At 38.7% G+C, this 16,122-nt stretch overlaps 1 protein-coding gene across 5 annotated transcripts in view; it reads left to right on the top strand.

Annotated features, from left to right (window-relative positions):
- The window catches only part of ctnnd2b (catenin (cadherin-associated protein), delta 2b), a 131,518-nt gene that overhangs the window by 51,039 nt on the left and 64,357 nt on the right, over positions 1-16,122 (top strand). The gene's annotated exons all lie outside the window — the stretch shown is intronic.

Below are 16,122 nucleotides of genomic sequence, written 5' to 3'. Positions count from 1 at the left end.
ACTGGGTTAAGATCTGTCCAATGGAAGAAGGTCATGTGGTCTGATGAGTCCAGAATAACCCTGTTCCAGAACGATTGGCACATCAGGGTAAGAAGAGAGGCGAGTGAAGTGATGCACCCATTAAAATAAGAATAATGACATACTTTATTGATCCCCTTGTGGAAATTGTGGTTGGACAGCTGCCAGACAGTAAATTCAATTCAATTAAGTTTTATTTGTATAGTGCCAAATAACAACAGAAGTCATCTCAAGGCACTTTACAGTGTAAGGTTTACGACCTTACAGAGTATAATTGTATAAAAAATTATATAGAAAATCCAACAACCCCATTTGAGCAAGCACTAGGCAACAGTGGAGAGAAAAAACTCCTTTTAGAGGAAAAAAGCTCCAGCAGAACTAGGCTCAGGGCGGGCGGCTATCTGCCTCGATGATTGGGGTACGTAGAAAGAGGAGAGAAAAAAGAACAGTAGGCAACAAAAAACAACACAACAACAAGCAGCAAAACACTGGGCAGGTTGATAGGGCCAGTAACTGGACTCTGGAGATATACAGCTCCAAGGCAGAGGATACCTGCAGAAAAGTACAGAGAGAGAGGGGGAGAGAGGGAGAGGGAGAGGAGGAGGAAGCATAACTACAGGAGTTAGAAGACACAAAGTTAATGACATGCAATGGTAGCATTTGAATGGAGAGAGGAGAGGACCTTAGTGTATAAGCAGAGGTCCCCCAGCAGACTAACCCATAGTAGCATAACTAAGAGATGGTTCAGAGTCACCTGATCCATCTCTAACTATAAGCTTTATAAAAAAGGTAAGTTTTAAGTCTAGTCTCAAATTTAGAGAGGATGTCTGCCTCCCAAACCTGAACTGGGAGCTGGTTCCACACGAGAGGAGCTTGACAGCTAAAGGCTCTGCCTCCCATTCTACATTTGGAAACCACAAGTAAACCTGCATTCTGAGAAAATAAAATGCTGCTGAAAAATTATGGAACTATTAAGATCTTTAAGATAAGATGGAGCTTGAATATTAAGTATATAAGTGCTTTATATGTGAAGAGAAGAATTTTAAATTCAATTCTGTATTTTACAGGGAGCCAATGGAGAGAAGCTAATGTAAGAGAAATATGATCTCTCTTGCTAATTCCAGTCAGAACTCTGGCTGCAGCGTTTTGGATTAACTGAAGGTTTTTTAAGCAGTTATTTGGAAATCATATTAATAATAAATTACAATAGTCCAGTCTGGAAGTAACAAATGCATAGACTAGTAGCATCACTTTGGGCCAGGATGTTCATAATTTTAGCAATATTCCACAGGTGGAAAAGGCAGTTCTAGATATTTGTTTTATGTATGAAGTAAAGAAGATATCCTGGTCAAAAATAACACAGAGATTTCTCCCAGTGTTACTCAAGAGCCAATCCTAAGTCATCTAGGGTAAGAATGTGATTAGACATATTGTCTCTAATAACCTCTGTCTTGTCTGAATTTGGGAGAAGGAAATTGGAGGACATCTAGGCCTTGATGTGTTTATATTTCCTTATTATTCCTAATATTGCATAAGAAGGACATATATATATATATAGTGAAAGTAATTGGTCCCGGCACAGAACCCTGTGGAACTCCGTAACTAACGTTTGTGTGCATGGAAGAATTATCGTTAACATGCACAAACTGGAATCTATCTGACTATTTGAGGTTTGACTGCAGCAACCTTAAAAGCCTGTGGTACGTAACCTGTTAGTAATGACAGATTGATCTGATCTAAAATGGACATGCTAATCAAAAGTAAGACATCTTTGAGCAGTCTAGTTGGGATGGGGTCTAAGAGACATGTTGATGGTTTAGATTAATTTATTACTGAAATTTTTCTGAATGATCTACGAGGAAGAAGCAGTCAAAGTACGAGTGAGGTATGACAGGTAAATCTAGAGCTGTTGTACATACAAGTTAATTCATGCCGTTTGCAATTTCAATTTTATTTGTAAAGAAATTCATTAAATCAATGCTGCTGAGAGTTAAGGGGATACTAGGCTCAACAGAGCAATGACTCTATGTCAGCCTGGCTACAGTGCTAAAAAAGAAACCTGGGATTGTTTTTATTTGCTTCTATTGATTAATGATGAATCATACGTCATTCTAGCTTTACAGAACACTTTTTTATATATTATTAAACTGTCTTTCCAGACTAGGCAAGATTAATCTAAATGAGTGGAACGCCAGTTCCTTTCCAGCTTACGAGATGTCTGCTTTAAGCTACAGATTTGTAAACTGTACCTAATTCACTACCTTTTCTTTCAGAGGGGCAACAGTATTGAGTATCGTTCGGAGTGAGGCTGCAGTATTATCAACAAAATAATCAACTTGTACTGAAGTAAACTTAGGGAGACTGCCCTCCTCTGTGTTGGTACATGGCTCTGAGATAAAAGATTGTATCAGTTCCTTAAATTTGTTAACATTATTTTCAGATAAACATCTACTGTAGTGAAATTTTTTCTTAGGTGAAGTAAAGTTTAGTACTGTAAATGTTAAATGTTATTCAAATGTTATTTACAAATAGTCAGATAAAAGAGGCTTTTTGGGAAAAACTATTAAATCATGAATTTCAATACCATATGTCAGAACAAGATCAAGGGTGTGATTAAAACAGTGAGTGGGTTTATTCACATTTTGAGTAAAGCCAATTCAGTCTATTGTTCTCAGTGAATTGAATGCAGTATAGAGGCAGTTATCATCAACATTTACATTGATTTTAATGTCACCCACTATAATGACTTTATCTGCACTACGAACTAAATCAGATAGAAAGTCTGAGAATTCTGTTCAAAAATCAGAGTAAGGGTCTGGAGGATGGTACTCAATAACAAACAGGACTGGTTTTTGACTTTTCCAGTTTGGATCAGGGAGGCTAAAACTGAGGCTCTCAAACTAATTAAAACTATATTTATGTCTGGGGTTGATTAATAAGCTTAAGTGGAAGATTGCTGCTACTCCTCCACCCTGACCTGTGTTGCTAGGAACATGATAATTAACATGGGGGGTGGGGGTTTACTCATTCATATGGACATATTTTTCCTGCTGCATCCAGGTTTCAGTAAGACGAAATAGGTCTATTTGATAGTCACTTATCACATAATTTGCTCACAAGGGTTTTAGACAAGAGAGATCTTATATTGTATTTAACAGTCCACATTTGATTGGTTTCTTTTTATTTTGTTCTGTGAGAGGAGTCATCTTCATTTTTACATACATATCAGCGCTACTACAGGGTTTTGGTGTCGTGTCCAAGGCCACCTTGACAAATAGCCAGGAGATACCGGACTTTGAACCTTGAGGTTTGTAGAAGACTGCGCTACCACCTGAGATACTGCCGCCCCATTATGCCTGATACCCACCGTATACCAAGATCTTGGCAAAAAAGCTTTGCAACTACAGAATTAAATGTTGTGACATTGCAGAAGCTTATCAAAACGATGCCATGTTGAGTGTGTCTCGTAATCAAAGCAAAAGGTGTTCCAACGAAATATGAGAATATGTGATTTTTTTTTTTTTTTGGATGGGCAGTGTATTCTTGCCACTGCAATAAGCATTGGTTTGTGTTCTAATGGAGGCTGATTGCAACACTTCATCGAAAAATGTGTTGATTGAATGTGGTAATTTTAGACAATATTTAAAGTCATGGTTTATATCACACAATGTCAGTCAAATAGAGCTGCATCAGAAAAGATGATGCTTGTTAAAGCTCCACTATATTTGCCACTTTAAAACCTGTTTAAGGAAACCAAATTGATGATTAATAATATTTGCAAAAAATATTGTCTTTTTGTGAGTTATTTGTCTACAGTGTTTTTATTTATTTTTTGAGAAATTTCTGTTTTTTTAAATCCCATTGGCACTATTCTTTTTTTAACAACGGATAACAGATCATCCAGGTTGTTAAATAATGAGTCAATGACATATTAGTAATATTTGTAGTGCAAAATAAGGCAATTCTCTTTATTAAGTAAGCCTGAGTATTTAGAATCAAACTCTGCAGGTTTAACATGGCTTTACAGTACAAACCAGGATGAATGTTTCCTGCTAATTCAAACTGCCTCAATCACACGTGGACAAGGACTGGGACACTAGGACATCTGTTAATAGCAAAACATAATTAATTTAATTCCTTAAATGCAATCTCAATTGTTTGAAAGTCAAGCACACCTGGGGATTCGCTGGAGAAGCAAAATAAAACTGAGGATGGATCGTCAGCCATTTTGGCTACAAACTGATGTTTTCCTTAATTTATCTCTAGATGTCTGCCATCCAGTAAAGTGATTTTGCTGGACCCGATGCTGATAAGGTGACCTGGCACACAGCTTCTGATGGTGTGTGTGTGTGTACTGTAATATGTGTGCAACAGGCTGAGTCCAAAGCCAGCAAATTGATTCGACATCTAGCTAGCAGGGTGGATGGCCACAGCTTTGGCTTGCCAATCTGGGGAGAGAGAGAAAAACACTGCTACTGAAACCCCAACAGTTGGGCTAAACACAGTGTTTTGGCACCAGTGCTGTGTCACACATCGTTTTCCGAGGAGAACTTGTCCAGGAAGCAGCACTGGGGACACAAATTCCCTGTAGAAATGTCAAAGTAAAGTGTGAGCTTCATTGCAGTAGCTTGGAAAACGTTTCCTTTCTTGAAGTACCTGTATTTGCTTCTAAAACTAGCAGATGAGACAATTTTTTAGCAAATGTTAAATAAGTCAGTTGTAAAAAAAAAAAAAACACTGAAGTACTCAGTCCATTTTGGACTTGCCCTCTAAACAGGTATCCCAAAAGTTGGTTTTGTCTATTGACAGTTGTGGTTATATATACTGTAGCTTCTGACAGGCTCAACATTTCAGCCCTTGATAACTGGAAAATGAGGGGAGGATATGTGGAGTGTGTTGGCCCACTGAAGTCAGCACACATCAACTTTTTTGAATTGTGAACAGCTGAAAAAGATGAATGATTGCGCCACTCTGTGAAGTCCTGAAGCTCTGCTCTCTGACACTCTCAGTAGTCATGCAAAAAACTTGTTTTTTCCTCAGTTCAAAAGAAGACCTGCATGCTGTACAGGACCATAAGAGAGAAGCATCACAGCCAATAATTTCTAACATCAAGTTTGTCAAGATCTATATTTTTAGCTGATTGGCAGTGCTGGAGATTTGTGTTACACAAATTATTTATTTGCCATGAAAAATAATGAGAAGTATGTACTATATACATACACCTCTGGGGAACTTATCTGTCTTTGGGCAACTCACAGAGTGAGTCTAGAAAGTTTAGCGAGTGTCACACAGAGATGCAACGTGTCTTCCTTCTCACTTTTCATTTAACTTATGGCTCCAAATCAAAATGGCTGCCTCCCACACTGGCAGACTAGGAAGTCAATCTGACCAATTTAGTGGGTCACAGGAGACTTCTGCTTCTCTCACGCTCTCTCCCTCTGTCTCTCTCTCCCCAACCATTTGTTTGGAGCATGTGGACGGGGTAACAGAAGTGGCAAGCTGCGCCTCATCCTGCTGTGCTTTAATCACTCGCTTCAAAGGATCTCGTGTTTCTCTCTCTCTCTCTCTAGATGGCAGAGGGGAGGGCAATGAAGCTCTACTCCACCTTGACTGAATTCCTGTATATCAGAACCATATCACCTTCACTGTCCTAGCTCCACATTGGCAACTTATGTTGAGCTTTTTATTTAAAAAAACAGTAAAAGAGTAGAATTTCATAAAAACATGTTATCGGTCACACCCAGACACAGTTCTGTATTCAGTTATTTTCTTGTGTTGATTGCAATCTACTGCAGTACTGCTGGCAACCAGTGGAACTACATTTGCAAATGCAAGTGGATTTTTTTTCCTATCCTTTTCTGCTTCTCTTTTACCTTAGTTGTGTTTCAACAAACAGACTCATCATGTACAATACATTTGACTTAGTGCCACAGTTTATACATAAACACAAGCACAGATATTTCACACCATATAGGTTTTTTTTATCTGTCCTCATCTCTCCAGAATCTTCTCTGCTATGTTTTTACCTTGTGATACAGCCTGTCTTGAGATTGAGATGACTTAATGATTCTCTCTATAGGTTCTTCAGCAACCCAAAACACTATATTACATCTATTACAGATTGAAGAACCAGAGCTGACTTTTTTTCAGAAAAGCATCATGTTTAGTTCATATTGCAGTCAAAGCAGGTGGTGACAACTATAGGGAAGTTCTAGTTTTCTTGTCAGATTTTAGGGATAGCTACAGTACCTTTGGGATTCACTGTCTTGCTCAAGAACCCCTAAACAAGACACACTCCAACTTGCACAGAGGCTTGAATCTTGCATTACAAAATTCTCCAACATCTCATTTCACCCTCCTGCCACGTATGATGCACTACAGTACACGGCCCTTCTTTGAGATGCAAAGTCTCACAAGGCTGTTGACATTTTCAACTCGTTAAATTCTCAGCTATTTCGATATGAGATACAGCTGAAGTAGATAGTACCCACACAAAGCAGCAGCAGATCACTATTGTTCCACTATAATGCGTAATTAGCTAAAAGTCAGGTGACCGGGCAAGATAAAGCACATAGTTACAAAGCACACTGGGGTCTGCCGTCTTCCAGCTCAGACTGTAATTAAAGGTCCACAATAGCCGTTGTGGGATGTGCCTCGGTTTTATCCCCTGGCTGTCTGACTGCCACCTATGGCAGTAGGAAATTCATTCCGGAGTTCAGTTTAAATAATAGCAGCACCTCTGGGCTCAGCATGTATCTTCCTCTGTGGCATGGCCGTGAGTGTTTATCTGTATTCTCTCAAGACCTACAATGTCAAATATTTCAGGCTGTCTTGTTACTCTCTCTGGTCTTCTATAGTAATATGCTTCCAAGTGCTGTTCAAGGTTCACATTTAATATCACGAGCTCCATATGGAGTCATTTATGTCTCCACACTGGTCTTAAATCAGCACTCTCACATTAAAAGACTGGCTATAAATCGAATGTATAACAACTAGCTTGCTTGGTGTAACAGGGGTTTTGCATTGTTATACTTATCTGAGGGAATCTCAGCTCAGTTTTGTCTGCTGCCTAGCAGCACCTATGTTCTGTATAAATACACTATAACACAAAACGGAGGACAGCATGCCAACAACATTTTCCACACACTAGATACTGTATATTTTAAGCTGATTATGTAGGTAATGGATAAGTTTAACCCTAAAGTGGCTAAATTTGACATCTATCTGATAACAATTGATCAAACTGTCAAAGGTGTTGGTGAGTTATCACCTGATTTACAACTTTATTGTTCTGGTTCACTTTTACCACTCTTATAGAGTGATTTTTAGACAACTAATTTCATCATTACCCAGAGTTCCTATTCTGTATGTGATAACACAATTATCTGAGACAGTTGGTTGGAACATTAAACAGACTCCCGCAAGGCCTCTAACATGGAGTTAGTTTGGCTTGACTGAGAAAGGAATGGGCCACAGTAACCACTAAACAATTCTGGATCAGTGATCAACGCCACTTGTACTGTACAATAAGTTACAGCAATGGAGAATTTTATGTAAATTGCATGACTTTTGTTTCTGTGACTTACACCCTAGCTGTGCACCCACTGAAACCATCCAGTGAATTACGTATGTGTCTCTTTGAAGTCATTTCAGCTTGTGATACTGCCTGTCTTGTGTTCCTTTATATGACAGTTTTCTTGGAGGTTCTGTCAGGCGCACTACTGTCATTCCCATATAGGAAAAAAAAGTTGTGACATTTACACACTGCTCTTTGTAGCAAACTGGCTTCTAGCTCTTTCACAGTACTATGCATACTTTCACAGCACCAGCTTGTGCTCTAGTTAAGGTCATATTTGGGATGATATCCTGTTTATGATGAATTTATGAACACTTGCAACAGAATATTGTTGGTATTACCATAGAAACAGGGTTTATACAATAGATGTTTTTCCATGCCTCATGATTTCTCCTGTTATTAGCTGCTCAGCTATCATTTTCAGGTTTCTCATAAACTGGATTTTGGCTCAGTTACTGTGATTGTAATATGGCATATACTTTCATGTAGAAATTCACGGGTTGAATACTTAATAATAACTTTGATAATAATGCACTTACGATAATTATTATGGAAGGCACACGTAAACATTAATAATTCTGATTCCCACTAAGGTCTAGCTGGTGAACACAGTGTAGCATTTAGGAAGAACCAGTGCGCAAAGCAGAGTGTAAATGTGATTCACATTTATGAAGGTGACAAAAAACAACGTTGAATGAATGCTAATGTTGGTCAGTGATTGCTGGAATGGTAAACAGGCAACTGATTCCCACAACATTTAGTAATATGAGCTAGTGAAAACTGCATTGCCATACAGTCACCTTTTAGCTTTCTTTTGGATGCATGGGTTTGTCACCTAAAGCACCTGAAGAATGCAAGTCACAATTCACTTGCTTTTATTACTTCTTACAACTTCTGACTGAAATATTTGTCTTTGTAGCTTCTTAATTGTCCTCTATATTATAGAGGACTTGCTACATTCATAAAGAAGTACCTAGCTGTGCCTGTCTGCTGTTGCTATTAAAGCAGCAAGAACAAATAAATACTACATTTACAGATGCACGTTGTTTTGCAGTCAAGCAAAACAATTCAAGATATACAAGTATCAGAATGTATAACAGCTTCAGTATTTATGTCAGTTAAGATTCTCAGTCATGTTGGTGAAGGTATCTGGAACATGAGTCAAATCAACTTGCTCAGTGATTACTGGAAGATTCCAACTTCAGTATTAAATATTCGTAGTGTGTGGAGTCAGGAATAATTAGATTTTCGTGGTCAAAGTGACTGTGACGTCCATCCATCATATTCTTGTGAACATCCATCCATTTGGGTTAAGGGGGGCTGGAGCCAATCCCAGCTCTCATTTAGCAAGAGGCGGGGCATACCCAGGACAGTCTGGATGTGGGTGACACAAAGAGACAGACAACCATTCACACTCATATTCAAATCCACAAGCAATTTAGAGTTACCAATTAAGCTAAGATATGCATGTCTTTGGATGGTAGGAGGAAGCCGTAGTACCCAAAGAGAACCCACATAGACACGGGGAGAACATGCAAACTCCACATAGAAAGGTACCTGACTGACCTGTGGATTTGAATCCAGGACCCTCTAAGTGCTTACCACCACACCACCATGCTAGCCTCTAAAGAACACATCATAAAATTTCTTTATTATATAGATTTTTATTGAAATTTAGCACAATCATCAACTTGGACTCAAGGTTGAACTAATTGCATTAGATTAAGCTGACTATGAAGGTATTTGCTTTGCATCACTTTTAGATTGTGGTCCAAAAAGTCCTCTGACTTTTATCAGTCTTCAGGAATCATCATCACAGTATCCCAACTGTCTACCTCATTCAATTCAATTCAATTCAATTTTATTTGTAGAGCGCTTTTTACAATTGACATTGTCACAAAGCAGCTTTACACAACCAAAGAACAGTACATGAACAGTGAATGTGTATGAATCATGAAATGAGATTGTCCCTGATAAACAAGCCAAGGGCGACAGTGGCAAGGAAGAACTCCCTGAGAAGGCAACAGGAAGAAACCTTGAGAGGAACCAGATTCAACAGGGAACCCATCCTCATATGGGTGATTACATGCTTTGTAGGCAGCAGGCAGTCCAATATAATAGTTAATGTCTTTAAGTTAATGTGGAGTCCAGTTACTTAATTGCAGGCAGACTTGTTCCATTCCTGGACTATCGAGCGTTGAGTCGAGACCTCCGAGAAATCACTACCTCATTATGTGCTCCTGATAAAAATTACTATCAGGGTGTTTTTCTGGCTGAAGATACCCCTGCCAAAATCCATCATTATGTATAAAACAAAGTCATGCAGCAGTGATATGTGGTCAGAGAAGGAAGAAGACAATGCATATTGATAAGGCTTTTGGGAATAACAGTCTACACTTCTTTTTATTTTAATTTATGAACAACTTTAAGTATATGACACAATGTAATGCTAATTTGGACTATATGCTTTTTGAAAGTGCAGCATTGGTGGTTGTGATGACTGAAAATCCAATGGTTTGCCTTGTCAATAAAGCAGGTGAAGGTAATCAGGAACACTGTAAATGAGAACCCAAGATTAATGTTTTAACAAAATTCCTGTGTAAAATAAAGGCACATTTGCAAAGTCATCCACAAAGTCATCCACTTTGTTTACATCATTGATCTGTGTTTTCTTTCTGTAAAGTCTGTAAAACAGTTCTGAGTAAGTTGGTAAGTAACAACCACAGTGTGGCTATAACTTTTGAATCTAAATTAGTGTTGACTCAAGCAATGGCTGCAATATTGTTTGATGCTCTCCAAGAGCTAAAAAGGCCTTTACTTTCACTTCTTTGTGTTTTTCCCTTTATGGGTGGCTCTATTATCTAACTGCTCTGTCTACAAGAGGACCAGCCATTGTGGTCAACAGTGATAACACATAATATGTAGGGCATGGAAATAGATGGATTATATGGACTGGCTTTAGAATGTGTTTATTGGGTGGATAAAATGACAGGATTTTCACTGCTATCTCTGGCACTCACTCTTTTAAACCCCTTTCATTGGATTTTGCAGAGATCTCTCTCTCTCTCTTTCTCTGTGTCTTGCTCTGTCATTCTGCCCCCCCCCCCCCCTTCTCTTCCTCCCCGTTTTATTATATTCCTATTTTAATTTTCTTTCACTGCGTCTCTTTTGTTCTAACTCTTGCTCTTTCTTCTCTCCATGTCCCTGTTCTCGCTATCAATTTCTATCCCTTCCCTTTTCCTGTCCCAAAATGAAGCAGACCAGTCGGTCAGAGAGATGAGGTGGACAAAGAGCAGTGGTCTGATTTGTAACATTACATGTTTTCCTCTAGGAATAGCACCAAATAGCCAAAACACACTCTATAAAGCAGCTGAAAATATCAGGTCAGAATGTACAACAGAAGTTGGTCATTATTTAAAATTACAGCATATTACACATCCCATCTGAAATTTTATCCAGCTGAAAATAACAGCTTTATCAAGTGGAGCTTTAAACTAAAATTGTTATAACAGGGCACAAGTATTGCAATAGAGAGCTTTTACCTAACTTGCTATTTACTTGATTTGAATTATAGCTCAATTTGTCCCCCTATCCTGACATGTGTATTTGCACCTGTTGTAAAGATTTGTATTATAGTCCAGAATTGACAGAGGCCAATGAGCAGTGCTGGGTCATACAGTCTAATGGACTCAATTTTTTAGTTAAGCAGCATTAAGACTTATTTTAGACGCCTTTGTCTGGTAGAACTCCTGGAATGTATGCAGTCTTGCAAAACTGTTTCTTCCTCAGTAGCATTGTCATATAGTTTTTCTAAAGAATTCATTTCGTTCCTCATCTTCATGGTCATCTTACGTCTGTTTTATGAAGCCAAACACACAATTTAGTTGTGATTTACATATTTTCTCTTGACTGGTGGCTAAACAATCAGAAAACAGTAGTGCTGATCATTAAAATTCCTGTTAACAAGGTGAATGGTCATGATGTCATATGAAAAAGTAAATATAAATACTATCTGTGATCAACCAACATGAAATACTGTGACATGAAGTGCTGCTTTCTTAAATTATACTTGCACTTGAATGTTATCATGTCATTTAATGGCTGTTATCATTATCCACTATCTGTCTCAGTAGCCCCCTACTGGTACGTGCAATTTGTCTTTTCTGGAGTATAATTATAATAAATTAAGGTGAATGATAACAAATTAAATTACTTGTCTGGAAATTTCTGGCCAAAGACTAGTTAAATTGTTATGGGAAGTAGAATTAGAGAGAAAATATATCCTCCTGCTGAATGGTTAGAGTGCATACCACACCACAATATACATTCAATTTTTGGTTAGCATGTTTTCAAGTACTGTGTCAGAGAAAGTGGAGGAAATTGCAAATAACGGTAAAAGAAAATGCTGATACAGCTTTATTGTGTGGTTTAAAAGAAGTGGGAACCAATGCTTTGTTCTTCAAGTCTAGCAAGGGCCAATGTTAGCTTGTAGAATTGAATCTGGGATTTTCCTTATAAGGGTAAATTTGATCAAACAGTGCAGTCTTGTTAGGAGCCATCAACTGGTGCCATATTACAAGGGTTAAAACAAGTTGTAGAACAAAAACACTTTAATTATGTTCTGCTGATCAGTTTTAGTCAGTGATTTTAGAAATGAGGACAGAGCTTCTTTTACTTTGCCTTTCACACTTGAGGGAGAGCTCATCTAATGGTATCATCCTAATTTAACAAGGTCAGTCTTTGTAACATGTAGAAATAGCTGGAGGCATGTTGAGATAATCCACTACTGTTGTAGAGCAGTCTTGCAGTAAACAACATTGTGCATTGCTTAAGGTTACATTATTAAGGATTACATAATACAGTTGTACTTTCTGCATATAAAAATCAGGACCAGTTCAGTAATATGTATAGTTAGCTTTTCTTATTAATGACCTGTAAACCTCTCAAGTGGTTTCCAGTTGTTTGTACTGCTAACATTTGAGCTGCACATTTACAAATCACCAAAATCAGTTTAGATCTCTGTATATGGAAGACCTGTGTGTTGTCCTGTATGTACACAACCTAAGCAACTCACACCTGCTTGCACACAAACACAGCATTATATAATTAGTGGTGATAATATGCCATGGTGTGGTGTGACCAGCAGCTGGTGAGTTCATCACACTGTCAATTAGTCCTTGCTCAGCTCTGTAATTAAACTGTCATATCCTGCTGATGTGCCATGAACATTCTTTGGAAGAAACACTAGCTCTCTGTGTTTCCTGGTTCAAGGGGTCAGTGAGATGTTTTGGGTAGTGAGGTTTTATTAGATGTATCTGGTGGGCATGAGCAGGACTTTAGCAGCTGCCTGGATGTTTTGACATGGTGTCACTCACTGAGCTTATTTCAGGCATCTAACCAAAAACCCATTCAAACCAAAAACCAAACCTACTGATTTTGGTACAACCAACGGATATAGTATGTGCCAAAATCGTGCTAACTCGTTTCCGGGTTACAGGCAGTAATTATCCCCAGAGGGCAAAAATTTATCCACTAGCCCTAACGTGATTTGATTCGATTGTGATCTGTGATTTTCAGTAAAATGTTCCAAAATGATTGGATAGATTTAAACTTTGCTGGCACAGTAAACTAAAATAATGAATGTGCTAAATATCAATTCATTAGGAATGTGAAACATGTTAGCAAGCAAACAGAGTATGTATTATGTAATTTCTTTATCCCATAATATTAACAGTTTTATATAAGGAAGGTACCATTCTAGTGCTTTTATTCTGTTACATTCTTGTCTTTTCTCTGGTCTTCTCTGGCCCTGTCTAGTCTGCTCTGCTTTATTTTGGTCTCCCTTATAATATGAACAAACTCCTACATTTATATCTTCTCCTCCCAGCTCAGACAGAAATCGGAAACTCCCTGGGCTGTTTTATATTCTAGCTTCAGCCCCTGTCGACGTAATCACTTCACAATAACACCACTTGGCCTCTTTCCTCAGTTTGCAGCAGGGCTTCTACGTGAGCACTCAGCTTGCGTTTAGTTTTACCTACATCACAATCCAGCCATTAGTAAATAACACACATTCACCTCTAGTTTGGCATTTTCTGGAGCAGAGAGACACCATTTTCACATGAACACATGCAAATAAAGAGTGCGAGGAGTGGTGTGTCCTGCCCTTTAAAAAAACATTGACTCAGCTTGTGTCATCAGTACTGGCTGTCTGAACCCAGACTAGTGATAATAATCTTCATCATCCTGCCCAACCGAAGGTGTTTGTCTGATAAATACACTACAACTCTCTAAGACACTGGGCTTAAGCCTTTCTATGTCTCCTGCTTTGTGTGATGCTTTTGTGTCCTTTGTGTAGCACATATCTTCAGTGTATCGCTTGTGTCTTTGTGTGTTTGTGCGCATGTGGGAGTCTATTGTTTAGTATAATAATGCCAAATGAATGAGGAGTGTACTTTGCCAACGGAGGGTCCCATTAACATGTACTGCTTGGCTCCTGTTTGCAATCCGTCAGACCACATACGCACACCCAGAAAAAGGAGGTAATCAGTGGAATGATTTAATAGCATCTGTAGTGTGTCAGCAGAGAGTGAATAGCATTCATTGCAAGATTTAGCAGTAGAGGCTTTAGGATGATTTCATACCAAAATGCTATTTAATTTCACTCTTGCAGCATTGCTGGCAAGAGAGAATATTGGTATCTAACATGAGATATAACATGTTATATAACATGGTATATAACATTCCTGAAAATGTTAACAAAAAAATGGTCTGATATTTTGGAGAAAAAAAGCTAAAAACTAGATAAGCAATAGCTAAACAAAAATTTAAAAAAAAATCTGCCATACTAAAACATCATATTGTGTCTTTGTCTTGTGTGAGCAGAACACATCCTCTGTTCCCACTCCTTGAAAAGAGGGACTACCCCCCTAGTCTGTCAGTCCAGTAGGACTGTCCCTGACTGCCACGCAATGCTGCAAAAGGTGTGTCTGCCATGACAGCCCCAGAACATCCAGAGACTTTTCCAACCTTGGTGCCTTACCACCAAGGAGTTTACTAACTAATGATATTCATAAAGTACATACTTTATTAATACCATTGGGGAAAATTGTGGTTCGACAACTGGCAGACAGTACATATCAGCACTACTACAGGGTCCAAGACACCTCAACAAGGAGGAACCAGGAATCAAACCACTATCCCTGGGATACATGCAACATGCAACAAGTGCTCTCCCACCTGAGCTACTGCCGCTCTACCTCAGTGACTTCAGCCAGATTGATGGACAAACCCCACCACAACAGGCACCAGAGACCTTACATCCACAACTCTGAACAGCCACATTAACAATGGAGGTGGAAAACATAGTCCATTCACACTCAATGTCCCCAACCTCCCTTGGGATCTGGTTGAAGATTTCCCGGAGATGGAAATTGAAGACACCACAGGGTTCTGCCAGATGTTCCCAACAGACCCACACAATACATTTGGGTCTGCCAAGTCTGTCCACCTTACTCCTCCTTGTCAGAGGTCAGATGACACGATCACAGAGTAGAACGTTGACCTCCAAATTTATGCTTGAAGATGATGTTCTTTATGGACAAACTGTGACTAGCACAGAAGTTCAATTACAATACCCCACTTGGGTTCAGATCAGGGAGGCTCAGTCGAAGCACCTTCCAGTACCTCTTTCAAAGACCCTAAGAAAGCCATGTACTTTCCACTGCTATTTGGCCCGTAGGCACAAACAACATTGAGAGACTTATCCCCTACCCGAAAGTGCAGGGAAGCAACTCTCTCGTCCACTGGGGAGAATTCCAACAAATGGCTGAAGCTGAGCTGGGAAGCTATAAACAAGCCCACTCTAGCCTCACTGCGGGCAACTCCAGAGTAGAAGGGGGTCCAAACTCTCAACAGATCAAAAAGTCCAACATGTAATTGCCATGATTTGAAGACCTTATGTAAAATAAAGAATTTGAAAATGGAATGGTGCTTCCGGTGATAAATGTAATCTTTGTGAAATAAAACTGTTCACAGCATATTCATATCAATGACTCTCTTCCAGCTAATATACTTATTGCAACTGATGTTTCCTCTAAAATGTCCCTAAAACTCTTTGTGAAGTTTGTGCTTTGGGCTAATTTTTGTCTGTCTAAGGTAGCACATAGAACTTAATTATAAATTAACTCAAAAAGAAGAAAAAGAAAAGAAAATGCTATAAATTTGAGAAGAATAGATCTATCATTTCTTTGTTTGAATCAAAGGCAAATGGCAACTACCACAGCTGAAGGCTGAAGCAGAATAATCTTAAGGAGTGTTGCAACTGATGATTACTAGAGGATGGCTGCATAAAATGCTGGCTACACCTGTTTAGAACTGAAAAAAAAAAAAAAAAAAACTTCTCTCTGAAAAGCATTTGTGTTGCTTAAAACATGTCCTCTGATGGGTTTTTTGGTAGAGCTCATACATTTTGTCTTACTACATAAAAAGCTGTGATGGCTGCTGATAGTGTCTAATGTCTATTATCT

Source organism: Anabas testudineus, chromosome 17 (assembly GCF_900324465.2).
Source record: "Anabas testudineus chromosome 17, fAnaTes1.2, whole genome shotgun sequence".
Classification (NCBI taxonomy): Eukaryota; Metazoa; Chordata; class Actinopteri; order Anabantiformes; family Anabantidae; genus Anabas; species Anabas testudineus.
The sequence above is the reverse complement of the archived record's forward strand: the minus strand, read 5'-3'. Positions and strand labels throughout refer to the sequence as shown.